Source organism: Ascaphus truei, unplaced genomic scaffold (assembly GCF_040206685.1).
Source record: "Ascaphus truei isolate aAscTru1 unplaced genomic scaffold, aAscTru1.hap1 HAP1_SCAFFOLD_666, whole genome shotgun sequence".
Lineage (NCBI taxonomy): Eukaryota > Metazoa > Chordata > Amphibia > Anura > Ascaphidae > Ascaphus > Ascaphus truei.
In genome coordinates this window covers 176,211-202,572 of record NW_027456999.1, presented here as the reverse complement: position 1 = coordinate 202,572, position 26,362 = coordinate 176,211, and the positions used below count along the sequence as shown (strand labels likewise).

Genomic DNA, 26,362 nt, shown 5'->3' with positions numbered 1-26,362 from the left:
GAGATGCGCACGCGGGTGTATGTGCTCGTGTGTATATGGGCACAGGGAGATGCGAGCGTGTGTGTGTATATGGGCACACGGAGATGCGCACGTGGGTGTATATGGGCACTCGGAGATGCGCGTGTGTGCGTATAAGGTCACACGGGGATGCGCGCGTGTGTATAAGGTCACACGGAGAGGCGCGCGCGGGTTTAAGGTCACATGGAGGTGTGGGTGTATAGGCGCGCGTGTGTATAGGGGCACACGTAGATGTGCGCGTGTGTATATGGGCACACGGAGTTGCGCGCGTGTGTGTATATGGGCACACGGAGATGCGCACGCGGGTGTATGTGCGCGTGTGTATATGGGCACACGGAGATGCGCGTGTGTGTATGTGGGCACGCGGGGATGCGCACGCGGGTGTATGTGCGCGTGTGTATATGGGCACACGGAGATGCGCGTGTGTGTATATGGGCACTCGGAGATGCGCGTGTGTGCGTATAAAGTCACACGGGGATACGCGCGTGTGTATAAGGTCACGGAGAGGCGCGGGTATAAGGTCACACGGAGATGCGCGCATGTGTATAAGGTCACACGGAGATGCGCGCGTGTGTATAAGGTCACACGGAGATGCGCGCGTGTGTATAAGGTCACACGGAGATGCGCGCGTGTGTATAAGGTCACACGGAGATGCGGGCGTGTGTATAAGGTCACACGGAGATGCGGGCGTGTGTATAAGGTCACACGGAGATGCGCGCGCGTGTGTATATGGGCACACGGAGATGCGGGCGTGTGTATAAGGTCACACGGAGAAGCGCGCGTGTATAAGGTCACACGGAGATGCGCGCGTGTGTATATGGGCACACGGAGATGCGCGCGAGTGTACATGGGCACACGGAGATGCGCGCGAGTGTACATGGGCACACGGAGATGCGCGCGAGTGTACATGGGCACACGGAGAGGCGCGCGTGTGTATATGGGCACACGGAGACCCGCGCGTGTATAAGGTCACACGGAGATGCGCGCGCGTGTGTATATGGGCACACGGAAATGCGCGCGTGTGTATATGGGCACACGGAGAAGCGTGCGTGTATAAGGTCACACGGAGATGCGCGCGTGTATAAGGTCACACGGAGATGCGCGCGTGTGTACATGGGCACACGGAGAGGCGCGCGAGTGTACATGGGCACACAGAGAGGCGCGCGTGTGTACATGGGCACACGGAGACCCGCGCGTGTGTTTATGGGCACACGGCGATGAGCGCGCACGGAGAGTCGTGCATGGGCACACTGAGAGGCGTGCGTATGGGTACACTTGGGGGGGCGCGTATGGACATACGTAGAGGCGTGTTACCGTGGTTATAATAACGAATAAGGGAGCTGCATGGCGCTGTAGGGGCAAGGGGGACAGGTACGATTATAGTCGTGCCACGTGTTGGTAGCGAACTGGTTTGAATGCAGGGTAGAGGAACGTTTATTGTTTTGAGCTGATCTTGTCTACCTCTGTCCAGCCGGTGGCATACTCTTTAAAATTTGTTTAGCAGCAATTTGTGCTGCATTTCCTCGAATAGTTCTTCAGGAGTTCGGTAAGGTGACCGTTTTGATATTCAAGCCGTCTAATAGTGGATGGGGTTTTGATGGTAGATTCTGCTATTGCGTTAAGGTGCTGGTTAAGCGGCTTCAGTTGACTGAGGTGTGGTGCTGCCTTGAGAGCAAGGTAAACAGCACAGATGGTGTGAGGTGCTGGTGTCTCACAGGACTGGGTACACACATGAAGACACTTTGAATCAATCAAAGACATTACCCATGATATGGGAAAGGTGACCCCCCCACCCCCATTTGGTGGCTAATTGGTGGAAGCCATACCGATGAGGACTGGCAAACCTACCTTATTCGCCTCGCCAGGCAATTATGTTCCTAAGGGGGAACTGGGCAGCCTGCGTTGGTGCACCTACGTTATAGTCCCTTGGCCAGGTATGGTGGTGGGGGTGGCCGGTTTAAGTGTGCGCTTGAATGTTCTTGCTAGCGAAGGCCCGAGCAGAACTGCAAAGGTGTGATCTCCGAGCACGGAGCAGGACGGCGATCGAATGCTGGTTGCATGGCTTATTTCAGCGATGATCTTTGTTTTCCCCTCTTGGATTTATGGCGGCTCTGGTGGTTGGCATAGTTGCCCTAGCCTAGCGCGCCCTTTAAATAGTCTCAGCAAGCACACTTCACAGAGTAGGGCACACGCAGGTGCGCGCGGGTTTATATGGGTGCGTGTGGATGTTTATGGGTGCGCGCGGGTGTATATGGGCACAAGGAAATGCGCGCGGGTGTATATGGGCACACGGAAATGCGCACGGGTGTATATGGGCACACGGAAATGCGCGCGGGTGTATATGGGCACACGGAAATGCGCGCGGGTGCATACGGTTTGCTGTGCGGGGAGAGGGGCTGGCGGAGGCACGCGGTCACAGCGCGTGAGGCCCTGGGTTGCTAATCCTGGGGCAGGCAATAGGCGCGACCCGTACAAGCAGGGCCGGGTAGGGACGGGCCGGTGCCCAGTCGCGCGAAAATTTTGGAAAATCATACGGGAAGCGGGCTGCATGGCATCAATGGCAGAGCAGTTATGCCTTCTTCAAGTCGAGGCGGAAAACCATGACGAGGCATGGTTGGATCGGTGGCTGCAGGCGTTGTTCTCTGCGAAACCAGCACGTGGCACTAAGGCTGCTCCCCGCGGGAAGGGGAAGCAGAGGGCGCTGCAGCACAACGCGTCAGGCGACAGTCCCCAGGCACCATTGCGCGCTAGACCGGCGGCATGCAGAGAAGCCGCGCTCCACAGGAAGGGAGCGCGGAGGGTGCTGCAGTGCAAGGCGGCAGGCGAAGTTCAGCAACCGCACGCAAGGCGGCAGCCCTCGGTCACGGTACCGTGAGGCAGGGCGTCACAGCGGCCAGGTCGGGCCTCAGCAATGGTGGGGAAGACTTCGACTGCTGGGACGCAGGGTGTGGGCGCGCGTGGATGCAGGCGCACGTGGATGCGTGCGAGTGTATGGGCGCGCGTAGATGCGCGCGTGTATAGCTGCTCCCCGCGGGAAGGGGAAGCAGAGGGTGCTGCAGCACAACGCATCAGGCGACAGTCTCCAGGCAGCATTGCGCGCTAGACAGGCGGCAGGCAGAGAGGCCGCGCTCCACAGGAAAGGAGCGCGGAGGGTGCTGCAGTGCAAGGCGGCAGGCGAAGTTCAGCAACCGCACGCAGGGCGGCAGCCCTCGGTCACGGTACCGCGAGGCAGGGCGTCACAGCGGCCAGGTCGGGCCTCAGCGATGGTGGGGAGGACTTCGACCGCTGGGACGCAGGACACGGCGGATCGGCGCGCAGGTCGGCCCGCGAAGGAGGGGCGGCGACTTCCAGCCACCGTGACGCAGAACAGGGCGTCACGGCATGCCACACGGCCGCCCGTTGCTAACGCGGGCGGTGTCACTGTCAGGATTTCGCCTGCAGAGTCGGCAGGGCCAAGGAGACCAAGACGGCCAACGGCCAACCGCGGTTGGTGCCAATGTGTTTCGGAGAGCAGAGAACCCAGCATGGTTCGACTACGTGGAGACGGCATCGGGTGAAGGGCGAACCAAGTCGCGGCACAGGTCTCTTCCTCACGAGAGGCCACAATGGCCACGGCCGGATGTCACTGGCACCGCGAATCCCACTCCAGTTCCATCAGCCGGACCCCGGTGTCTTTCAATTCTTCAGCCACGGCCGGGGTCAGGGGCACGGTAGCGGACCCACCCGGCAGCATCACGCACTGCACAGATGGTGGAACAGCCCCGGCGGGCGGTTGATGGGGACACGCCGTGGAAGGTACGGCATATGGCGTATCGGGTAATGGTAAGGAGTCGCGTTTAGGGCGGCATCGAGGAGATAGGGCAAGGCATCAAGGCTTGCAGTGTGCGACACAGCGAGCAAGGGAGGAGGCGTGGCCCAGTCCACTGCCAGGGTCTATTCCCCAGGGGTCGCTGAGGGCGGGTAAGAAGCCTGCAGCAGTAAAAAAGGCGAAATCCCAGATAGCGCTGGGCAAAGGCGGCCTGCGGCTCCGGAGGTGGGTATGTCCGGGACCGGGTGAGGGATAGTGCAGCGAAAAAAGCGATTCTCAGGGCATCTTTAAAAACCATGGCAAGTTGAGTAATTACTTCTCCAGGCGCGATTGGCAGCCCCAGGTAAATGGTAAGGACAAGCTGGGCTGGTAGAGGAGCATGGGTCCCGCTGCTAGGCGTGCCAGGCGGGATAGACTTATTTCAGTTTCCGGGAAGGCTTCGAGAGGGTCTGGAGGGTTGGCGGTACGGGCCTAGTTTAAGGGGGGTTAAATAGGCCCGTCGGTGGCGGCTCTTGGGGGGTAGGTGCTTGTTCTTGCCAGACTGGGAGCTGGGCCGTTTGAGCCCGGGGGGAGTACGAGTGGGCAAGGTCAGTTATCCATGACCTCGAGAGCCCGCTCGCGTAGGGGACACGAGGTCAGCGGTTCGAGGGCCGGCTGACCGTCCCCTCCCCCTCCTGACAAAGGAGCACACTCTGGCAGGGAGTGCATTTACCCCATTAGGTTTTCTGTATAAATAAATAGCCGCGGCTTTTTACCTCCAGCTCCCGTTTCCTGTCTTTATTTGTACGTTGCATGTGGGTACAAGGCGGGGGGAGAGGGGAACCGCCTGGAACCTCCCTGGTCAAGCGGCACCCCCTAGCCATAGGCGGGGGGGCTTCATGACCGGGGGGGGTCCGGCCTTCCCCTCGCTGGCCCGCCCCCACACCTCCCTCCCCAGCACAGGGGAGGAGTTCATGGAAGGCCTACTTAAGGCCAGGCTGGCGGGCAGCACATCCTCTTTGGCTGCCCGCCAGACGATTTCCCACCCACCCATCCCCTTAGTTAGTGATTGCAATCATGTAATGAACGGCAGCAGAAGGTTGAGCAGGGCAGGGTATTCCCAGGAATGTGGACATATGCATTGTATGCCGTGTTAATGGTTCTTTGTTCCGTTACAGCACGAACAGCTGATAATGTGCTGAGTGAAAGGACGAGGTTCCGAACAGGAGGGGTCATTGTCCAGTTTTGCCTTTGTCGCGGCGGCTCTTGGGGGGTGGGTGCTTGTTCTTGCCAGACTGGGAGCTGGGCCGTTTGAGCCCGGGGGGAGTACGAGTGGGCAAGGTCAGTTATCCATGACCTCGAGAGCCCGCTCGCGTAGGGGACACGAGGTCAGCGGTTCGAGGGCCGGCTGACCGTCCCCTCCCCCTCCTGACAAAGGAGCACACTCTGGCAGGGAGTGCATTTACCCCATTAGGTTTTCTGTATAAATAAATAGCCGCGGCCATTTTACCTCCAGCTCCCGTTTCCTGTCTTTATTTGTACGTTGCATGTGGGTACAAGGCGGGGGGAGAGGGGAACCACCTGGAACCTCCCTGGTCATGTCATTTCTATATTTTATACAAAAGAAAACCATTCTCCCTGACTTTAAAATGAAAAAACGTATTGAGATTTCTTAACTTTAGCTGTTCTTACCTCACATTTATTTTAACATTAAACTGTAATATTAAAAAATCCGTAGGAATGGCTTTGGAGTAAAAAAAGAAAAAAGTAACTGTATTACTGAAAATAGAAAATTGTAGATAACTTTATTTTCTACTGGGAGCCTGTTTTCTGTTTAATTACATGTGCATTCAAATACTGATGAAGCACAAGGTCAAATAATATCACAGGAAATTGGGAAGTTATATTTATGGTCTAACATTATGTAGTTATTCGAAACACACTTCACCCACTGATGTCCTGTTTCTGAATTTCTGCTTTGAATGGGGCTAGGAAAATGTAATATCCATAAACAGACTTAACATGATAATATGTATAATTTTGAATATTAAAACTAAAAGTTTGATTTTCAATTTTGAAAACAGATTGGATTTGCAAATCTCTTTCTTTCACACAGGAAATCTATGTTGTAAAATAAAATAACATTTAGTGTATACTGTATAAAAAAATGTAACACAACATATTTTCCAAAAGGGAGACACCTAGATTGGTCCTTTACCACTTTGCTCTATTACATTGCAGGGTATTCTAGCAGTTAATGTGTTAAAATTGTGACAGTTCATGTTAATTATTGTAAACGATAAACTCTTTATAGAAATAGATTATTGATATTATAGTATGTTCTGGTACTGTAGCAAAAGAAAGAAACCTTGTCAGAAGTGGGATTCGAACACACACCTCCAGAGAAGACTGCGACCTGAACTCAGCGCCTTAGACTGCTCGGCCATCCATCTTTTCATGGAAGAATGACCATACAGTGAGCAAATTTTTGCAAAGTTTTGTGTGTATGAAAAAAGGCATTTTTCTCCAAGTTTGCAATCGTGGGCCAAAGATTTGAATGTCACTCCTAAATAGATATTCTTGAAGATTGAAATGTATATATATATTGTACATATAGTTAAAAAATAGCGACAATAACATTTATAATGAAAACCATTGAGCCTCAATATTTTTTTTCACCCCCTCAGTTTATCTCAAACAGCACCTATCGGTAGTGTGGCCGAGCGGTCTGAGGCGCTGGATTTAGGCTCCAGTCTCGCAAGAGGTGTGGGTTCAAATCCCACCGCTGCCATATCTGTATTTTCAAGATGACATCTTAGTGAAGTTACGTGTTTTGTTTTCACAAAGATTTTATCTGTTTTGTTTGCTTCTTATTTTGTGTTATCTGATATTATTAAAACAGAGTATTTTGGAGTAGGTAACATTCTATATTGATAAAGATACATCTGTTAGAAAGTCTTAGTAAACATAGAATGACATCCACATTTTCAAGACAAAACTTACTGTTACATGATAACTCTGTAATCACTGAAAAAGGGAGGCTTTGAAACAAAAACGAATAAAAATTTAAAAAGAAGATGATACCAAATATCGAGTGATGAGGATATAGAATGTGAGGACTAAATGGGAAATCATTTGGAATGATCAACAGTATGCAAATAGAAAAGACAGTTTTGTGGTAAAATCACACTTGAAATGTAAGTGACAAGCAGTGCTGCTTTAAAAAGCAGGACATTTTGTGGCAGTTGGTAAAAAGCACAAGATGCGCAAACTTTCGAAAATCTTGTCGCATCAGTTTTAGTTCTTTTTTTATCATTTTGCTTGTTTGCAAAATATTTTGTTAAGCATAAAATGGCCAAAATTCTTTTGAAATTAATCATAGATTTGAAAAATTCCAAAGTTTTCATGGAAGAATGACCATACAGTGAGCACATTTTTGTAAAGTTTTGTGTGTATGAAAAAAGGCATTTTTCTCCAAGTTTGCAATCGTGGGCCAAAGATTTGAATGTCACTCCTAAATAGATATTCTTGAAGATTGAAATGTATATATATATTGTACATATAGTTAAAAAATAGCGACAATAACATTTATAATGAAAACCATTGAGCCTCAATAATTTTTTTCACCCCCTCAGTTTGTCTCAAACAGCACCTATCGGTAGCGTGGCCGAGCGGTCTAAGGCGCTGGATTTAGGCTCCAGTCTCGCAAGAGGCGTGGGTTCAAATCCCACCGCTGCCATTTCTGTGTTTTCAAGATGACATCTTAGTGAAGTTGCGTGTTTTGTTTTCACAAAGATTTTTATCTGTTTTGTTTACTTCTTATTTTGTGTTATCTGATATTATTAAAACAGAGTATTTTGGAGTAGGTAACATTCTATATTGATAAAGATACATCTGTAAGAAAGCCTTAGTAAACATAGAATGACATCCACATTTTCAAGACAAAACTTACTGTTACATTATAACTCTGTAATCACTGAAAAAGGGAGGCTTTGAAACAAAAACGAATAAAAAATTAAAAAGAAGATGATACCAAATATCGAGTGATGAGGATATAGAATGTGAGGACTAAATGGGAAATCATTTGGAATGATCAACAGTATGCAAATAGAAAAGACAGTTTTGTGGTAAAATCACACTTGAAATGTTAGTATCAAGCAGTGCTGCTTTAAAAAGCAGGACATTTTGTGGCAGTTGGTAAAAAGCACAAGATGCGCAAACTTTCGAAAATCTTGTCGCAACAGTTTTAGTTCTTTTTTTATCATTTTGCTTGTTTGCAAAATATTTTGTTAAGCATAAAATGGCCAAAATTCTTTTGAAATTAATCATAGATTTGAAAAATTCCAAAGTTTTCATGGAAGAATGACCATACAGTGAGCACATTTTTGCAAAGTTTTGTGTGTATGAAAAAAGGCATTTTTCTCCAAGTTTGCAATCGTGGGCCAAAGATTTGAATGTCACTCCTAAATAGATATTCTTGAAGATTGAAATGTATATATATATATTGTACACATATCTGTTTTGTTTACTTCTTATTTTGTGTTTTCTGATATTATTAAAACAGAGTACTTTACAGGAACAAATCCTCCCTAAGTCTCCAGGTGGGACAACATCACAGACCTTGGTACTCTTGGCCGTTTATCATTCCAAATGAATTGGAACATAAGGGCCTGGATATGTTTCAGGGCTGCGATTGGGATGGGGACAGGGAGTGTTTGGAAGAAATAAAGAAGTCTCGGCAGGACGTTCATTTTTATTGATATAATTCTTCCAAACCAGGAAATTTGGAGCTTTTTCCATTTCTCCAGGTCTTTTTTTGATTTGGTTAAACAAGGGGGGTAGTTGGATTGGTATAGGGAGCTATAAGTGCTTGAGATTCTGACTCCTAGGTATTTAATATGGGTAGTGCTCCATCGATATTTATAGTTAGCTTGTAGGAGTCTCCATTCCTGGTCTAATAGGGATACATTTAGAGCTTCTGACTTGTCCATATTGACTTTGTAGTCAGATACTGTGCCGAATTTTTCACCCCCTCAGTTTGTCTCAAACAGCACCTATCGGTAGCGTGGCCGAGCGGTCTAAGGCGCTGGATTTAGGCTCCAGTCTCGCAAGAGGTGTGGGTTCAAATCCCACCGCTGCCATTTCTGTGTTTTCAAGATGACATCTTAGTGAAGTTATGTGTTTTGTTTTCACAAAGATTTTTATCTGTTTTGTTTACTTCTTATTTTGTGTTATCTGATATTATTAAAACAGAGTATTTTGGAGTAGGTAACATTCTATATTGATAAAGATACATCTGTAAGAAAGCCTTAGTAAACATAGAATGACATCCACATTTTCAAGACAAAACTTACTGTTACATTATAACTCTGTAATCACTGAAAAAGGGAGGCTTTGAAACAAAAACGAATAAAAAATTAAAAAGAAGATGATACCAAATATCGAGTGATGAGGATATAGAATGTGAGGACTAAATGGGAAATCATTTGGAATGATCAACAGTATGCAAATAGAAAAGACAGTTTTGTGGTAAAATCACACTTGAAATGTTAGTATCAAGCAGTGCTGCTTTAAAAAGCAGGACATTTTGTGGCAGTTGGTAAAAAGCACAAGATGCGCAAACTTTCGAAAATCTTGTCGCAACAGTTTTAGTTCTTTTTTTTATCATTTTGCTTGTTTGCAAAATATTTTGTTAAGCATAAAATGGCCAAAATTCTTTTGAAATTAATCATAGATTTGAAAAATTCCAAAGTTTTCATGGAAGAATGACCATACAGTGAGCACATTTTTGTAAAGTTTTGTGTGTATGAAAAAAGGCATTTTTCTCCAAGTTTGCAATCGTGGGCCAAAGATTTGAATGTCACTTCTAAATAGATATTCTTGAAGATTGAAATGTATATATATATATTGTACATATAGTTAAAAAATAGCGACAATAACATTTATAATGAAAACCATTGAGCCTCAATAATTTTTTTCACCCCCTCAGTTTGTCTCAAACAGCACCTATCGGTAGCGTGGCCGAGTGGTCTAAGGCGCTGGATTTAGGCTCCAGTCTCGCAAGAGGCGTGGGTTCAAATCCCACCGCTGCCATTTCTGTGTTTTCAAGATGACATCTTAGTGAAGTTGCGTGTTTTGTTTTCACAAAGATTTTTATCTGTTTTGTTTACTTCTTATTTTGTGTTATCTGATATTATTAAAACAGAGTATTTTGGAGTAGGTAACATTCTATATTGATAAAGATACATCTGTAAGAAAGCCTTAGTAAACATAGAATGACATCCACATTTTCAAGACAAAACTTACTGTTACATTATAACTCTGTAATCACTGAAAAAGGGAGGCTTTGAAACAAAAACGAATAAAAAATTAAAAAGAAGATGATACCAAATATCGAGTGATGAGGATATAGAATGTGAGGACTAAATGGGAAATCATTTGGAATGATCAACAGTATGCAAATAGAAAAGACAGTTTTGTGGTAAAATCACACTTGAAATGTTAGTATCAAGCAGTGCTGCTTTAAAAAGCAGGACATTTTGTGGCAGTTGGTAAAAAGCACAAGATGCGCAAACTTTCGAAAATCTTGTCGCAACAGTTTTAGTTCTTTTTTTATCATTTTGCTTGTTTGCAAAATATTTTGTTAAGCATAAAATGGCCAAAATTCTTTTGAAATTAATCATAGATTTGAAAAATTCCAAAGTTTTCATGGAAGAATGACCATACAGTGAGCACATTTTTGCAAAGTTTTGTGTGTATGAAAAAAGGCATTTTTCTCCAAGTTTGCAATCGTGGGCCAAAGATTTGAATGTCACTCCTAAATAGATATTCTTGAAGATTGAAATGTATATATATATTGTACACATAGTTAAAAAATAGCGACAATAACATTTATAATGAAAACCATTGAGCCTCAATAATTTTTTTCACCCCCTCATTTTGTCTCAAACAGCACCTATCGGTAGCGTGGCCGAGCGGTCTAAGGCGCTGGATTTAGGCTCCTGTCTCGCAAGAGGTGTGGGTTCAAATCCCACCGCTGCTATATCTATATTTTCAAGATGAAATCGTAGTGAAGTTACGTGTTTTGTTTTCACAAAGATTTTATCTGTTTTGTTTGCGTCTTATTTTGTGTTATCTGATATTATTAAAACAGAGTATTTTGGAGTAGGTAACATTCTATATTGATAAAGATACATCTGTAAGAAAGTCTTAGTAAACATAGAATGACATCCACATTTTCAAGACAAAACTTACTGTTACATTATAACTCTGTAATCACTGAAAAAGGGAGGCTTTGAAACAAAAACGAATCAAAAGTTAAAAAGAAGATGATACCAAATATCGAGTGATGAGGATATAGAATGTGAGGACTAAATGGGAAATCATTTGGAATGATCAACAGTATGCAAATAGAAAAGACAGTTTTGTGGTAAAATCACACCTGAAATGTTAGTGACAAGCAGTGCTGCTTTAAAAAGCAGGACATTTTGTGGCAGTTGGTAAAAAGCACAAGATGCGCATACTTTCGAAAATCTTGTCGCAACAGTTTTAGTTCTTTTTTTATCATTTTGCTTGTTTGCAAAATATTTTGTTAAGCATAATATGGCCAAAATTCTTTTGAAATTAATCATAGATTTGAAAAATTCCAAAGTTTTCATGGAAGAATGACCATACAGTGAGCACATTTTTGCAAAGTTTTGTGTGTATGAAAAAAGGCATTTTTCTCCAAGTTTGCAATCGTGGGCCAAAGATTTGAATGTCACTCCTAAATAGATATTCTTGAAGATTGAAATGTATATATATATTGTACACATAGTTAAAAAATAGCGCCAATAACATTTATAATGAAAACCATTGAGCCTCAATAATTTTTTTCACCCCCTCATTTTGTCTCAAACAGCACCTATCGGTAGCGTGGCCGAGCGGTCTAAGGCGCTGGATTTAGGCTCCAGTCTCGCAAGAGGTGTGGGTTCAAATCCCACCGCTGCTATATCTATATTTTCAAGATGACATCGTAGTGAAGTTACGTGTTTTGTTTTCACAAAGATTTTATCTGTTTTGTTTGCGTCTTATTTTGTGTTATCTGATATTATTAAAACAGAGTATTTTGGAGTAGGTAACATTCTATATTGATAAAGATACATCTGTAAGAAAGTCTTAGTAAACATAGAATGACATCCACATATTCAAGACAAAACTTACTGTTACATTATAACTCTGTAATCACTGAAAAAGGGAGGCTTTGAAACAAAAACGAATCAAAAGTTAAAAAGAAGATGATACCAAATATCGAGTGATGAGGATATAGAATGTGAGGACTAAATGGGAAATCATTTGGAATGATCAACAGTATGCAAATAGAAAAGACAGTTTTGTGGTAAAATCACACTTGAAATGTTAGTGACAAGCAGTGCTGCTTTAAAAAGCAGGACATTTTGTGGCAGTTGGTAAAAAGCACAAGATGCGCATACTTTCGAAAATCTTGTCGCAACAGTTTTAGTTCTTTTTTTATCATTTTGCTTGTTTGCAAAATATTTTGTTAAGCATAATATGGCCAAAATTCTTTTGAAATTAATCATAGATTTGAAAAATTCCAAAGTTTTCATGGAAGAATGACCATACAGTGAGCACATTTTTGCAAAGTTTTGTGTGTATGAAAAAAGGCATTTTTCTCCAAGTTTGCAATCGTGGGCCAAAGATTTGAATGTCACTCCTAAATAGATATTCTTGAAGATTGAAATGTATATATATATTGTACACATAGTTAAAAAATAGCGCCAATAACATTTATAATGAAAACCATTGAGCCTCAATAATTTTTTTCACCCCCTCATTTTGTCTCAAACAGCACCTATCGGTAGCGTGGCCGAGCGGTCTAAGGCGCTGGATTTAGGCTCCAGTCTCGCAAGAGGCGTGGGTTCAAATCCCACCGCTGCCATATCTGTATTTTCAAGATGACATCGTAGTGAAGTTACGTGTTTTGTTTTCACAAAGATTTTATCTGTTTTGTTTGCGTCTTATTTTGTGTTATCTGATATTATTAAAACAGAGTATTTTGGAGTAGGTAACATTCTATATTGATAAAGATACATCTGTAAGAAAGTCTTAGTAAACATAGAATGACATCCACATTTTCAAGACAAAACTTACTGTTACATTATAACTCTGTAATCACTGAAAAAGGGAGGCTTTGAAACAAAAACGAATCAAAAGTTAAAAAGAAGATGATACCAAATATCGAGTGATGAGGATATAGAATGTGAGGACTAAATGGGAAATCATTTGGAATGATCAACAGTATGCAAATAGAAAAGACAGTTTTGTGGTAAAATCACACCTGAAATGTTAGTGACAAGCAGTGCTGCTTTAAAAAGCAGGACATTTTGTGGCAGTTGGTAAAAAGCACAAGATGCGCATACTTTCGAAAATCTTGTCGCAACAGTTTTAGTTCTTTTTTTATCATTTTGCTTGTTTGCAAAATATTTTGTTAAGCATAATATGGCCAAAATTCTTTTGAAATTAATCATAGATTTGAAAAATTCCAAAGTTTTCATGGAAGAATGACCATACAGTGAGCACATTTTTGCAAAGTTTTGTGTGTATGAAAAAAGGCATTTTTCTCCAAGTTTGCAATCGTGGGCCAAAGATTTGAATGTCACTCCTAAATAGATATTCTTGAAGATTGAAATGTATATATATATTGTACACATAGTTAAAAAATAGCGCCAATAACATTTATAATGAAAACCATTGAGCCTCAATAATTTTTTTCACCCCCTCATTTTGTCTCAAACAGCACCTATCGGTAGCGTGGCCGAGCGGTCTAAGGCGCTGGATTTAGGCTCCAGTCTCGCAAGAGGTGTGGGTTCAAATCCCACCGCTGCTATATCTATATTTTCAAGATGACATCGTAGTGAAGTTACGTGTTTTGTTTTCACAAAGATTTTATCTGTTTTGTTTGCGTCTTATTTTGTGTTATCTGATATTATTAAAACAGAGTATTTTGGAGTAGGTAACATTCTATATTGATAAAGATACATCTGTAAGAAAGTCTTAGTAAACATAGAATGACATCCACATATTCAAGACAAAACTTACTGTTACATTATAACTCTGTAATCACTGAAAAAGGGAGGCTTTGAAACAAAAACGAATCAAAAGTTAAAAAGAAGATGATACCAAATATCGAGTGATGAGGATATAGAATGTGAGGACTAAATGGGAAATCATTTGGAATGATCAACAGTATGCAAATAGAAAAGACAGTTTTGTGGTAAAATCACACTTGAAATGTTAGTGACAAGCAGTGCTGCTTTAAAAAGCAGGACATTTTGTGGCAGTTGGTAAAAAGCACAAGATGCGCATACTTTCGAAAATCTTGTCGCAACAGTTTTAGTTCTTTTTTTATCATTTTGCTTGTTTGCAAAATATTTTGTTAAGCATAATATGGCCAAAATTCTTTTGAAATTAATCATAGTTTTGAAAAATTCCAAAGTTTTCATGGAAGAATGACCATACAGTGAGCACATTTTTGCAAAGTTTTGTGTGTATGAAAAAAGGCATTTTTCTCCAAGTTTGCAATCGTGGGCCAAAGATTTGAATGTCACTCCTAAATAGATATTCTTGAAGTTTGAAATGTATATATATATATTGTACACATAGTTAAAAAATAGCGACAATAATATTTATAATGAAAACCATTGAGCCTCAATAATTTTTTTCACCCCCTCAGTTTTTCACAAACAGCACCTATCGGTAGCGTGGCCGAGCGGTCTAAGGCGCTGGATTTAGGCTCCAGTCTCGCAAGAGGCGTGGGTTCAAATCCCACCGCTGCCATATCTGTATTTTCAAGATGACATCTTAGTGAAGTTACGTGTTTTGTTTTCACAAAGATTTTATCTGTTTTGTTTACTTCTTATTTTGTGTTTTCTGATATTATTAAAACAGAGTATTTTGGAGTAGGTAACATTCTATATTGATAAAGATACATCTGTTAGAAAGCCTTAGTAAACATAGAATGACATTCACATTTCCAAGACAAAACTTACTGTTACATTATAACTCTGTAATCACTGAAAAAGGGAGGCTTTGAAACAAAAACGAATAAAAAATTAAAAAGAAGATGATACCAAATATCGAGTGATGAGGATATAGAATGTGAGGACTAAATGGGAAATCATTTGGAATGATCAACAGTATGCAAATAGAAAAGACAATTTTGTGGTAAAATCACACTTGAAATGTTAGTGACAAGCAGTGCTGCTTTAAAAAGCAGGACATTTTGTGGCAGTTGGTAAAAAGCACAAGATGCGCAAACTTTCGAAAATCTTGTCGCAACAGTTTTAGTTCTTTTTTTATAATTTTGCTTGTTTGCAAAATATTTTGTTAAGCATAAAATGGCCAAAATTATTTTGAAATTAATCATAGATTTGAAAAATTCCAAAGTTTTCATGGAAGAATGACCATACAGTGAGCACATTTTTGCAAAGTTTTGTGTGTATGAAAAAAGGCATTTTTCTCCAAGTTTGCAATCGTGGGCCAAAGATTTGAATGTCACTCCTAAATAGATATTCTTGAAGATTGAAATGTATATATATATATTGTACACATAGTTAAAAAATAGCGACAATAACATTTATAATGAAAACCATTGAGCCTCAATAATTTTTTTCACCCCCTCAGTTTGTCGCAAACAGCACCTATCGGTAGTGTGGCCGAGCGGTCTAAGGCGCTGGATTTAGGCTCCAGTCTCGCAAGAGGCGTGGGTTCAAATCCCACCGCTGCCATATCTGTATTTTCAAGATGACATCTTAGTGAAGTTACGTGTTTTGTTTTCACAAAGATTTTATCTGTTTTGTTTACTTCTTATTTTGTGTTTTCTGATATTATTAAAACAGAGTATTTTGGAGTAGGTAACATTCTATATTGATAAAGATACATCTGTTAGAAAGCCTTAGTAAACATAGAATGACATTCACATTTTCAAGACAAAACTTACTGTTACATTATAACTCTGTAATCACTGAAAAAGGGAGGCTTTGAAACAAAAACGAATAAAAAATTAAAAAGAAGATGATACCAAATATCGAGTGATGAGGATATAGAATGTGAGGACTAAATGGGAAATCATTTGGAATGATCAACAGTATGCAAATAGAAAAGACAATTTTGTGGTAAAATCACACTTGAAATGTTAGTGACAAGCAGTGCTGCTTTAAAAAGCAGGACATTTTGTGGCAGTTGGTAAAAAGCACAAGATGCGCAAACTTTCGAAAATCTTGTCGCAACAGTTTTAGTTCTTTTTTTATAATTTTGCTTGTTTGCAAAATATTTTGTTAAGCATAATATGGCCAAAATTCTTTTGAAATTAATCATAGATTTGAAAAATTCCAAAGTTTTCATGGAAGAATGACCATACAGTGAGCACATTTTTGCAAAGTTTTGTGTGTATGAAAAAAGGCATTTTTCTCCAAGTTTGCAATCGTGGGCCAAAGATTTGAATGTCACTCCTAAATAGATATTCTTGAAGATTGAAATGTATATATATATATTGTACACATAGTTAAAAAATAGCGACAATAACATTTATAATGAAAACCATTGAGCCTCAATAATTTTTTTCACCCCCTCAGTTTGTCACAAACAGCACCTATCGGTAGTGTGGCCGAGCGGTCTGAGGCGCTGGATTTAGGCTCCAGTCTCGCAAGAGGCGTGGGTTCAAATCCCACCGCTGCCATTTCTGTGTTTTCAAGATGACATCTTAGTGAAGTTACGTGTTTTGTTTTCACAAAGATTTTATCTGTTTTGTTTACTTCTTATTTTGTGTTTTCTGATATTATTAAACAGAGTATTTTGGAGTAGGTAACATTCTATATTGATAAAAATACATCTGTTAGAAAGCCTTAGTAAACATAGAATGACATTCACATTTTCAAGACAAAACTTACTGTTACATTATAACTCTGTAATCACTGAAAAAGGGAGGCTTTGAAACAAAAACGAATCAAAAGTTAAAAAGAAGATGATACCAAATATCGAGTGATGAGGATATAGAATGTGAGGACTAAATGGGAAATCATTTGGAATGATCAACAGTATGCAAATAGAAAAGACAATTTTGTGGTAAAATCACACTTGAAATGTTAGTGACAAGCAGTGCTGCTTTAAAAAGCAGGACATTTTGTGGCAGTTGGTAAAAAGCACAAGATGCGCAAACTTTCGAAAATCTTGTCGCAACAGTTTTAGTTCTTTTTTTATCATTTTGCTTGTTTGCAAAATATTTTGTTAAGCATAAAATGGCCAAAATTATTTTGAAATTAATCATAGATTTGAAAAATTCCATAATTTTCATGGAAGAATGACCATACAGTGAGCACATTTTTGCAAAGTTTTGTGTGTATGAAAAAAGGCATTTTTCTCCAAGTTTGCAATCGTGGGCCAAAGATTTGAATGTCACTCCTAAATAGATAATCTTGAAGATTGAAATGTATATATATATTGTACACATAGTTAAAAAATAGCGACAATAACATTTATAATGAAAACCATTGAGCCTCAATAATTTTTTTCACCCCCTCATTTTGTCTCAAACAGCACCTATCGGTAGCGTGGCCGAGCAGTCTAAGGCGCTGGATTTAGGCTCCAGTTTCGCAAGAGGCGTGGGTTCAAATCCCACCGCTGCCATTTCTGTGTTGTCAAGATGACATCTTAGTGAAGTTATGTGTTTTGTTTTCACAAAGATTTTATCTGTTTTGTTTACTTCTTATTTTGTGTTTTCTGATATTATTAAAACAGAGTATTTTGGAGTAGGTAACATTCTATATTGATAAAGATACATCTGTAAGAAAGCCTTAGTAAACATAGAATGACATCCACATTTTCAAGACAAAACTTACTGTTACATTATAACTCTGTAATCACTGAAAAAGGGAGGCTTTGAAACAAAAACGAATCAAAATTTAAAAAGAAGATGATACCAAATATCGAGTGATGAGGATATAGAATGTGAGGACTAAATGGGAAATCATTTGGAATGATCAACAGTATGCAAATAGAAAAGACAGTTTTGTGGTAAAATCACACTTGAAATGTTAGTGACAAGCAGTGCTGCTTTAAAAAGCAGGACATTTTGTGGCAGTTGGTAAAAAGCACAAGATGCGCATACTTTCGAAAATCTTGTCGCAACAGTTTTAGTTCTTTTTTTATCATTTTGCTTGTTTGCAAAATATTTTGTTAAGCATAATATGGCCAAAATTCTTTTGAAATTAATCATAGATTTGAAAAATTCCAAAGTTTTCATGGAAGAATGACCATACAGTGAGCACATTTTTGCAAAGTTTTGTGTGTATGAAAAAAGGCATTTTTCTCCAAGTTTGCAATCGTGGGCCAAAGATTTGAATGTCACTCCTAAATAGATATTCTTGAAGATTGAAATGTATATATATATTGTACACATAGTTAAAAAATAGCGACAATAACATTTATAATGAAAACCATTGAGCCTCAATAATTTTTTTCACCCCCTCATTTTGTCTCAAACAGCACCTATCGGTAGCGTGGCCGAGCAGTCTAAGGCGCTGGATTTAGGCTCCAGTCTCGCAAGAGGCGTGGGTTCAAATCCCACCGCTGCCATATCTGTATTTTCAAGATGACATCGTAGTGAAGTTACGTGTTTTGTTTTCACATAGATTTTATCTGTTTTGTTTGCTTCTTATTTTGTGTTATCTGATATTATTAAAACAGAGTATTTTGGAGTAGGTAACATTCTATATTGATAAAGATACATCTGTAAGAAAGTCTTAGTAAACATAGAATGACATCCACATTTTCAAGACAAAACTTACTGTTACATTATAACTCTGTAATCACTGAAAAAGGGAGGCTTTGAAACAAAAACGAATCAAAAGTTAAAAAGAAGATGATACCAAATATCGAGTGATGAGGATATAGAATGTGAGGACTAAATGGGAAATCATTTGGAATGATCAACAGTATGCAAATAGAAAAGACAGTTTTGTGGTAAAATCACACCTGAAATGTTAGTGACAAGCAGTGCTGCTTTAAAAAGCAGGACATTTTGTGGCAGTTGGTAAAAAGCACAAGATGCGCATACTTTCGAAAATCTTGTCGCAACAGTTTTAGTTCTTTTTTTATCATTTTGCTTGTTTGCAAAATATTTTGTTAAGCATAGTATGGCCAAAATTCTTTTGAAATTAATCATAGATTTGAAAAATTCCAAAGTTTTCATGGAAGAATGACCATACAGTGAGCACATTTTTGCAAAGTTTTGTGTGTATGAAAAAAGGCATTTTTCTCCAAGTTTGCAATCGTGGGCCAAAGATTTGAATGTCACTCCTAAATAGATATTCTTGAAGATTGAAATGTATATATATATTGTACACATAGTTAAAAAATAGCGCCAATAACATTTATAATGAAAACCATTGAGCCTCAATAATTTTTTTCACCCCCTCATTTTGTCTCAAACAGCACCTATCGGTAGCGTGGCCGAGCGGTCTAAGGCGCTGGATTTAGGCTCCAGTCTCGCAAGAGGCGTGGGTTCAAATCCCACCGCTGCTATATCTGTATTTTCAAGATGACATCGTAGTGAAGTTACGTGTTTTGTTTTCACAAAGATTTTATCTGTTTTGTTTGCGTCTTATTTTGTGTTATCTGATATTATTAAAACAGAGTATTTTGGAGTAGGTAACATTCTATATTGATAAAGATACATCTGTAAGAAAGTCTTAGTAAACATAGAATGACATCCACATATTCAAGACAAAACTTACTGTTACATTATAACTCTGTAATCACTGAAAAAGGGAGGCTTTGAAACAAAAACGAATCAAAAGTTAAAAAGAAGATAAATATCGAGTGATGAGGATATAGAATGTGAGGACTAAATGGGAAATCATTTGGAATGATCAACAGTATGCAAATAGAAAAGACAGTTTTGTGGTAAAATCACACTTGAAATGTTAGTGACAAGCAGTGCTGCTTTAAAAAGCAGGACATTTTGTGGCAGTTGGTAAAAAGCACAAGATGCGCATACTTTCGAAAATCTTGTCGCAACAGTTTTAGTTCTTTTTTTATCATTTTGCTTGTTTGCAAAATATTTTGTTAAGCATAATATGGCCAAAATTCTTTTGAAATTAATCATAGATTTGAAAAATTCCAAAGTTTTCATGGAAGAATGACCATACAGTGAGCACATTTTTGCAAAGTTTTGTGTGTATGAAAAAAGGCATTTTTCTCCAAGTTTGCAATCGTGGGCCAAAGATTTGAATGTCACTCCTAAATAGATATTCTTGAAGATTGAAATGTATCTATATATATTGTACACATATCTGTTTTGTTTACTTCTTATTTTGTGTTTTCTGATATTATTAAAACAGAGTATTTTGGAGTAGGTAACATTCTATATTGATAAAGATACATCTGTAAGAAAGCCTTAGTAAACCTAGAATGACATCCACATTTTCAAGACAAAACTTACTGTTACATTATAACTCTGTAATCACTGAAAAAGGGAGGCTTTGAAACAAAAACGAATCAAAAGTTAAAAAGAAGATGATACCAAATATCGAGTGATGAGGAAATAGAATGTGAGGACTACATGGGAAATCATTTGGAATGATCAACTGTATGCAAATAGAAAATACAGTTTTGTGGTAAAATCACACTTGAAATGTTAGTGACAAGCAGTGCTGCTTTAAAAAGCAGGACATTTTGTGGCAGTTGGTAAAAAGCACAAGATGCGCAAACTTTCGAAGATCTTGTCGCAACAGTTTTAGTTCTTTTTTTATCATTTTGCTTGTTTGCAAAATATTTTGTTAAGCATAATATGGCCAAAATTCTTTTGAAATTAATCATAGATTTGAAAAATTCCAAAGTTTTCATGGAAGAATGACCATACAGTGAGCACATTTTTGCAAAGTTTTGTGTGTATGAAAAAAGGCATTTTTCTCCAAGTTTGCAATCGTGGGCCAAAGATTTGAATGTCACTCCTAAATAGATATTCTTGAAGATTGAAATGTATATATATATTGTACACATAGTTAAAAAATAGCGACAATAACATTTATAATGAAAACCATTGAGCCTCAATAATTTTTTTCACCCCCTCATTTTGTCTCAAACAGCACCTATCGGTAGCGTGGCCGAGCAGTCTAAGGCGCTGGATTTAGGCTCCAGTCTCGCAAGAGGCGTGGGTTCAAATCCCACCGCTGCCATATCTGTATTTTCAAGATGACATCGTAGTGAAGTTACGTGTTTTGTTTTCACATAGATTTTATCTGTTTTGTTTGCTTCTTATTTTGTGTTATCTGATATTATTAAAACAGAGTATTTTGGAGTAGGTAACATTCTATATTGATAAAGATACATCTGTAAGAAAGTCTTAGTAAACATAGAATGACATCCACATTTTCAAGACAAAACTTACTGTTACATTATAACTCTGTAATCACTGAAAAAGGGAGGCTTTGAAACAAAAACGAATCAAAAGTTAAAAAGAAGATGATACCAAATATCGAGTGATGAGGATATAGAATGTGAGGACTAAATGGGAAATCATTTGGAATGATCAACAGTATGCAAATAGAAAAGACAGTTTTGTGGTAAAATCACACCTGAAATGTTAGTGACAAGCAGTGCTGCTTTAAAAAGCAGGACATTTTGTGGCAGTTGGTAAAAAGCACAAGATGCGCATACTTTCGAAAATCTTGTCGCAACAGTTTTAGTTCTTTTTTTATCATTTTGCTTGTTTGCAAAATATTTTGTTAAGCATAATATGGCCAAAATTCTTTTGAAATTAATCATAGATTTGAAAAATTCCAAAGTTTTCATGGAAGAATGACCATACAGTGAGCACATTTTTGCAAAGTTTTGTGTGTATGAAAAAAGGCATTTTTCTCCAAGTTTGCAATCGTGGGCCAAAGATTTGAATGTCACTCCTAAATAGATATTCTTGAAGATTGAAATGTATATATATATTGTACACATAGTTAAAAAATAGCGCCAATAACATTTATAATGAAAACCATTGAGCCTCAATAATTTTTTTCACCCCCTCATTTTGTCTCAAACAGCACCTATCGGTAGCGTGGCCGAGCGGTCTAAGGCGCTGGATTTAGGCTCCAGTCTCGCAAGAGGCGTGGGTTCAAATCCCACCGCTGCCATATCTGTATTTTCAAGATGACATCGTAGTGAAGTTACGTGTTTTGTTTTCACATAGATTTTATCTGTTTTGTTTGCTTCTTATTTTGTGTTATCTGATATTATTAAAACAGAGTATTTTGGAGTAGGTAACATTCTATATTGATAAAGATACATCTGTAAGAAAGTCTTAGTAAACATAGAATGACATCCACATTTTCAAGACAAAACTTACTGTTACATTATAACTCTGTAATCACTGAAAAAGGGAGGCTTTGAAACAAAAACGAATCAAAAGTTAAAAAGAAGATGATACCAAATATCGAGTGATGAGGATATAGAATGTGAGGACTAAATGGGAAATCATTTGGAATGATCAACAGTATGCAAATAGAAAAGACAGTTTTGTGGTAAAATCACACCTGAAATGTTAGTGACAAGCAGTGCTGCTTTAAAAAGCAGGACATTTTGTGGCAGTTGGTAAAAAGCACAAGATGCGCATACTTTCGAAAATCTTGTCGCAACAGTTTTAGTTCTTTTTTTATCATTTTGCTTGTTTGCAAAATATTTTGTTAAGCATAATATGGCCAAAATTCTTTTGAAATTAATCATAGATTTGAAAAATTCCAAAGTTTTCATGGAAGAATGACCATACAGTGAGCACATTTTTGCAAAGTTTTGTGTGTATGAAAAAAGGCATTTTTCTCCAAGTTTGCAATCGTGGGCCAAAGATTTGAATGTCACTCCTAAATAGATATTCTTGAAGATTGAAATGTATATATATATTGTACACATAGTTAAAAAATAGCGCCAATAACATTTATAATGAAAACCATTGAGCCTCAATAATTTTTTTCACCCCCTCATTTTGTCTCAAACAGCACCTATCGGTAGCGTGGCCGAGCGGTCTAAGGCGCTGGATTTAGGCTCCAGTCTCGCAAGAGGCGTGGGTTCAAATCCCACCGCTGCCATATCTGTATTTTCAAGATGACATCGTAGTGAAGTTACGTGTTTTGTTTTCACAAAGATTTTATCTGTTTTGTTTGCGTCTTATTTTGTGTTATCTGATATTATTAAAACAGAGTATTTTGGAGTAGGTAACATTCTATATCGATAAAGATACATCTGTAAGAAAGTCTTAGTAAACATAGAATGACATCCACATTTTCAAGACAAAACTTACTGTTACATTATAACTCTGTAATCACTGAAAAAGGTAGGCTTTGAAACAAAAACGAATCAAAATTTAAAAAGAAGATGATACCAAATATCGAGTGATGAGGATATAGAATGTGAGGACTAAATGGGAAATCATTTGGAATGATCAACAGTATGCAAATAGAAAAGACAGTTATGTGGTAAAATCACACTTGAAATGTTAGTGACAAGCAGTGCTGCTTTAAAAAGCAGGACATTTTGTGGCAGTTGGTAAAAAGTACAAGATGCGCATACTTTCGAAAATCTTGTCGCAACAATTTTAGTTCTTTTTTTATCATTTTGCTTGTTTGCAAAATATTTTGTTAAGCATAATATGGCCAAAATTCTTTTGAAATTAATCATAGATTTGAAAAATTCCAAAGTTTTCATGGAAGAATGACCATACAGTGAGCACATTTTTGCAAAGTTTTGTGTGTATGAAAAAAGGCATTTTTCTCCAAGTTTGCAATCGTGGGCCAAAGATTTGAATGTCACTCCTAAATAGATATTCTTGAAGATTGAAATGTATATATATATTGTACACATAGTTAAAAAAAAGCGACAATAACATTTATAATGAAAACCATTGAGCCTCAATAATTTTTTTCACCCCCTCAGTTTGTCTCAAACAGCACCTATCGGTAGCGTGGCCGAGCGGTCTAAGGCGCTGGATTTAGGCTCCAGTCTCGCAAGAGGCGTGGGTTCAAATCCCACCGCTGCCATTTCTGTGTTGTCAAGATGACATCTTAGTGAAGTTACGTGTTTTGTTTTCACAAAGATTTTATCTGTTTTGTTTACTTCTTATTTTGTGTTTTCTGATATTATTAAAACAGAGTATTTTGGAGTAGGTAACATTCTATATTGATAAAGATACATCTGTAAGAAAGCCTTAGTAAACATAGAATGACATCCACATTTTCAAGACAAAACTTACTGTTACATTATAACTCTGTAATCACTGAAAAAGGGAGGCTTTGAAACAAAAACGAATCAAAAGTTAAAAAGAAGATGATACCAAATATCGAGTGATGAGGAAATAGAATGTGAGGACTACATGGGAAATCATTTGGAATGATCAACTGTATGCAAATAGAAAAGACAGTTTTGTGGTAAAATCACACTTGAAATGTTAGTGACAAGCAGTGCTGCTTTAAAAAGCAGGACATTTTGTGGCAGTTGGTAAAAAGCACAAGATGCGCAAACTTTCGAAAATCTTGTCGCAACAGTTTTAGTTCTTTTTTTATCATTTTGCTTGTTTGCAAAATATTTTGTTAAGCATAATATGGCCAAAATTCTTTTGAAATTAATCATAGATTTGAAAAATTCCAAAGTTTTCATGGAAGAATGACCATACAGTGAGCACATTTTTGCAAAGTTTTGTGTGTATGAAAAAAGGCATTTTTCTCCAAGTTTGCAATCGTGGGCCAAAGATTTGAATGTCACTCCTAAATAGATATTCTTGAAGATTGAAATGTATATATATATTGTACACATAGTTAAAAAATAGCGACAATAACATTTATAATGAAAACCATTGAGCCTCAATAATTTTTTTCACCCCCTCATTTTGTCTCAAACAGCACCTATCGGTAGCGTGGCCGAGCGGTCTAAGGCGCTGGATTTAGGCTCCAGTCTCGCAAGAGGCGTGGGTTCAAATCCCACCGCTGCCATATCTGTATTTTCAAGATGACATCGTAGTGAAGTTACGTGTTTTGTTTTCACAAAGATTTTATCTGTTTTGTTTGCTTCTTATTTTGTGTTATCTGATATTATTAAAACAGAGTATTTTGGAGTAGGTAACATTCTATATCGATAAAGATACATCTGTAAGAAAGTCTTAGTAAACATAGAATGACATCCACATTTTCAAGACAAAACTTACTGTTACATTATAACTCTGTAATCACTGAAAAAGGTAGGCTTTGAAACAAAAACGAATCAAAATTTAAAAAGAAGATGATACCAAATATCGAGTGATGAGGATATAGAATGTGAGGACTAAATGGGAAATCATTTGGAATGATCAACAGTATGCAAATAGAAAAGACAGTTTTGTGGTAAAATCACACCTGAAATGTTAGTGACAAGCAGTGCTGCTTTAAAAAGCAGGACATTTTGTGGCAGTTGGTAAAAAGTACAAGATGCGCATACTTTCGAAAATCTTGTCGCAACAATTTTAGTTCTTTTTTTATCATTTTGCTTGTTTGCAAAATATTTTGTTAAGCATAATATGGCCAAAATTCTTTTGAAATTAATCATAGATTTGAAAAATTCCAAAGTTTTCATGGAAGAATGACCATACAGTGAGCACATTTTTGCAAAGTTTTGTGTGTATGAAAAAAGGCATTTTTCTCCAAGTTTGCAATCGTGGGCCAAAGATTTGAATGTCACTCCTAAATAGATATTCTTGAAGATTGAAATGTATATATATATTGTACACATAGTTAAAAAAAAGCGACAATAACATTTATAATGAAAACCATTGAGCCTCAATAATTTTTTTCACCCCCTCAGTTTGTCTCAAACAGCACCTATCGGTAGCGTGGCCGAGCGGTCTAAGGCGCTGGATTTAGGCTCCAGTCTCGCAAGAGGCGTGGGTTCAAATCCCACCGCTGCCATTTCTGTGTTGTCAAGATGACATCTTAGTGAAGTTACGTGTTTTGTTTTCACAAAGATTTTATCTGTTTTGTTTACTTCTTATTTTGTGTTTTCTGATATTATTAAAACAGAGTATTTTGGAGTAGGTAACATTCTATATTGATAAAGATACATCTGTAAGAAAGCCTTAGTAAACATAGAATGACATCCACATTTTCAAGACAAAACTTACTGTTACATTATAACTCTGTAATCACTGAAAAAGGGAGGCTTTGAAACAAAAACGAATCAAAAGTTAAAAAGAAGATGATACCAAATATCGAGTGATGAGGAAATAGAATGTGAGGACTACATGGGAAATCATTTGGAATGATCAACTGTATGCAAATAGAAAAGACAGTTTTGTGGTAAAATCACACTTGAAATGTTAGTGACAAGCAGTGCTGCTTTAAAAAGCAGGACATTTTGTGGCAGTTGGTAAAAAGCACAAGATGCGCAAACTTTCGAAAATCTTGTCGCAACAGTTTTAGTTCTTTTTTTATCATTTTGCTTGTTTGCAAAATATTTTGTTAAGCATAATATGGCCAAAATTCTTTTGAAATT

The 26,362-nt window shown here is 38.7% G+C and overlaps 17 non-coding genes across 17 annotated transcripts; all 17 read left to right on the top strand.

The window, feature by feature from the left end:
• The first annotated feature begins 7,462 nt into the window (after nucleotides 1-7,462).
• TRNAL-UAG (transfer RNA leucine (anticodon UAG)) lies at nucleotides 7,463-7,544 on the top strand. Its single transcript has one exon. It is a non-coding gene; the product is annotated as a tRNA-Leu (tRNA).
• Nucleotides 7,545-8,864: 1,320 nt separating this feature from the next.
• Nucleotides 8,865-8,946, top strand: TRNAL-UAG (transfer RNA leucine (anticodon UAG)). The gene has a single exon. It is a non-coding gene; the product is annotated as a tRNA-Leu (tRNA).
• Nucleotides 8,947-9,816: 870 nt separating this feature from the next.
• TRNAL-UAG (transfer RNA leucine (anticodon UAG)) lies at nucleotides 9,817-9,898 on the top strand. Its single transcript has one exon. It is a non-coding gene; the product is annotated as a tRNA-Leu (tRNA).
• A 1,815-nt stretch (nucleotides 9,899-11,713) lies between these two features.
• Nucleotides 11,714-11,795, top strand: TRNAL-UAG (transfer RNA leucine (anticodon UAG)). The gene has a single exon. It is a non-coding gene; the product is annotated as a tRNA-Leu (tRNA).
• Nucleotides 11,796-12,661: 866 nt separating this feature from the next.
• TRNAL-UAG (transfer RNA leucine (anticodon UAG)) lies at nucleotides 12,662-12,743 on the top strand. The gene has a single exon. It is a non-coding gene; the product is annotated as a tRNA-Leu (tRNA).
• An 866-nt stretch (nucleotides 12,744-13,609) lies between these two features.
• TRNAL-UAG (transfer RNA leucine (anticodon UAG)) lies at nucleotides 13,610-13,691 on the top strand. The gene has a single exon. It is a non-coding gene; the product is annotated as a tRNA-Leu (tRNA).
• An 868-nt stretch (nucleotides 13,692-14,559) lies between these two features.
• Nucleotides 14,560-14,641, top strand: TRNAL-UAG (transfer RNA leucine (anticodon UAG)). The gene has a single exon. It is a non-coding gene; the product is annotated as a tRNA-Leu (tRNA).
• Nucleotides 14,642-15,509: 868 nt separating this feature from the next.
• TRNAL-UAG (transfer RNA leucine (anticodon UAG)) lies at nucleotides 15,510-15,591 on the top strand. Its single transcript has one exon. It is a non-coding gene; the product is annotated as a tRNA-Leu (tRNA).
• Nucleotides 15,592-17,406: 1,815 nt separating this feature from the next.
• TRNAL-UAG (transfer RNA leucine (anticodon UAG)) lies at nucleotides 17,407-17,488 on the top strand. The gene has a single exon. It is a non-coding gene; the product is annotated as a tRNA-Leu (tRNA).
• Nucleotides 17,489-18,354: 866 nt separating this feature from the next.
• Nucleotides 18,355-18,436, top strand: TRNAL-UAG (transfer RNA leucine (anticodon UAG)). Its single transcript has one exon. It is a non-coding gene; the product is annotated as a tRNA-Leu (tRNA).
• An 866-nt stretch (nucleotides 18,437-19,302) lies between these two features.
• Nucleotides 19,303-19,384, top strand: TRNAL-UAG (transfer RNA leucine (anticodon UAG)). The gene has a single exon. It is a non-coding gene; the product is annotated as a tRNA-Leu (tRNA).
• Nucleotides 19,385-20,957: 1,573 nt separating this feature from the next.
• Nucleotides 20,958-21,039, top strand: TRNAL-UAG (transfer RNA leucine (anticodon UAG)). The gene has a single exon. It is a non-coding gene; the product is annotated as a tRNA-Leu (tRNA).
• Nucleotides 21,040-21,905: 866 nt separating this feature from the next.
• TRNAL-UAG (transfer RNA leucine (anticodon UAG)) lies at nucleotides 21,906-21,987 on the top strand. Its single transcript has one exon. It is a non-coding gene; the product is annotated as a tRNA-Leu (tRNA).
• An 866-nt stretch (nucleotides 21,988-22,853) lies between these two features.
• On the top strand, nucleotides 22,854-22,935 carry TRNAL-UAG (transfer RNA leucine (anticodon UAG)). The gene has a single exon. It is a non-coding gene; the product is annotated as a tRNA-Leu (tRNA).
• Nucleotides 22,936-23,801: 866 nt separating this feature from the next.
• TRNAL-UAG (transfer RNA leucine (anticodon UAG)) lies at nucleotides 23,802-23,883 on the top strand. Its single transcript has one exon. It is a non-coding gene; the product is annotated as a tRNA-Leu (tRNA).
• Nucleotides 23,884-24,749: 866 nt separating this feature from the next.
• Nucleotides 24,750-24,831, top strand: TRNAL-UAG (transfer RNA leucine (anticodon UAG)). The gene has a single exon. It is a non-coding gene; the product is annotated as a tRNA-Leu (tRNA).
• An 866-nt stretch (nucleotides 24,832-25,697) lies between these two features.
• On the top strand, nucleotides 25,698-25,779 carry TRNAL-UAG (transfer RNA leucine (anticodon UAG)). Its single transcript has one exon. It is a non-coding gene; the product is annotated as a tRNA-Leu (tRNA).
• Nucleotides 25,780-26,362: the final 583 nt, after the last annotated feature.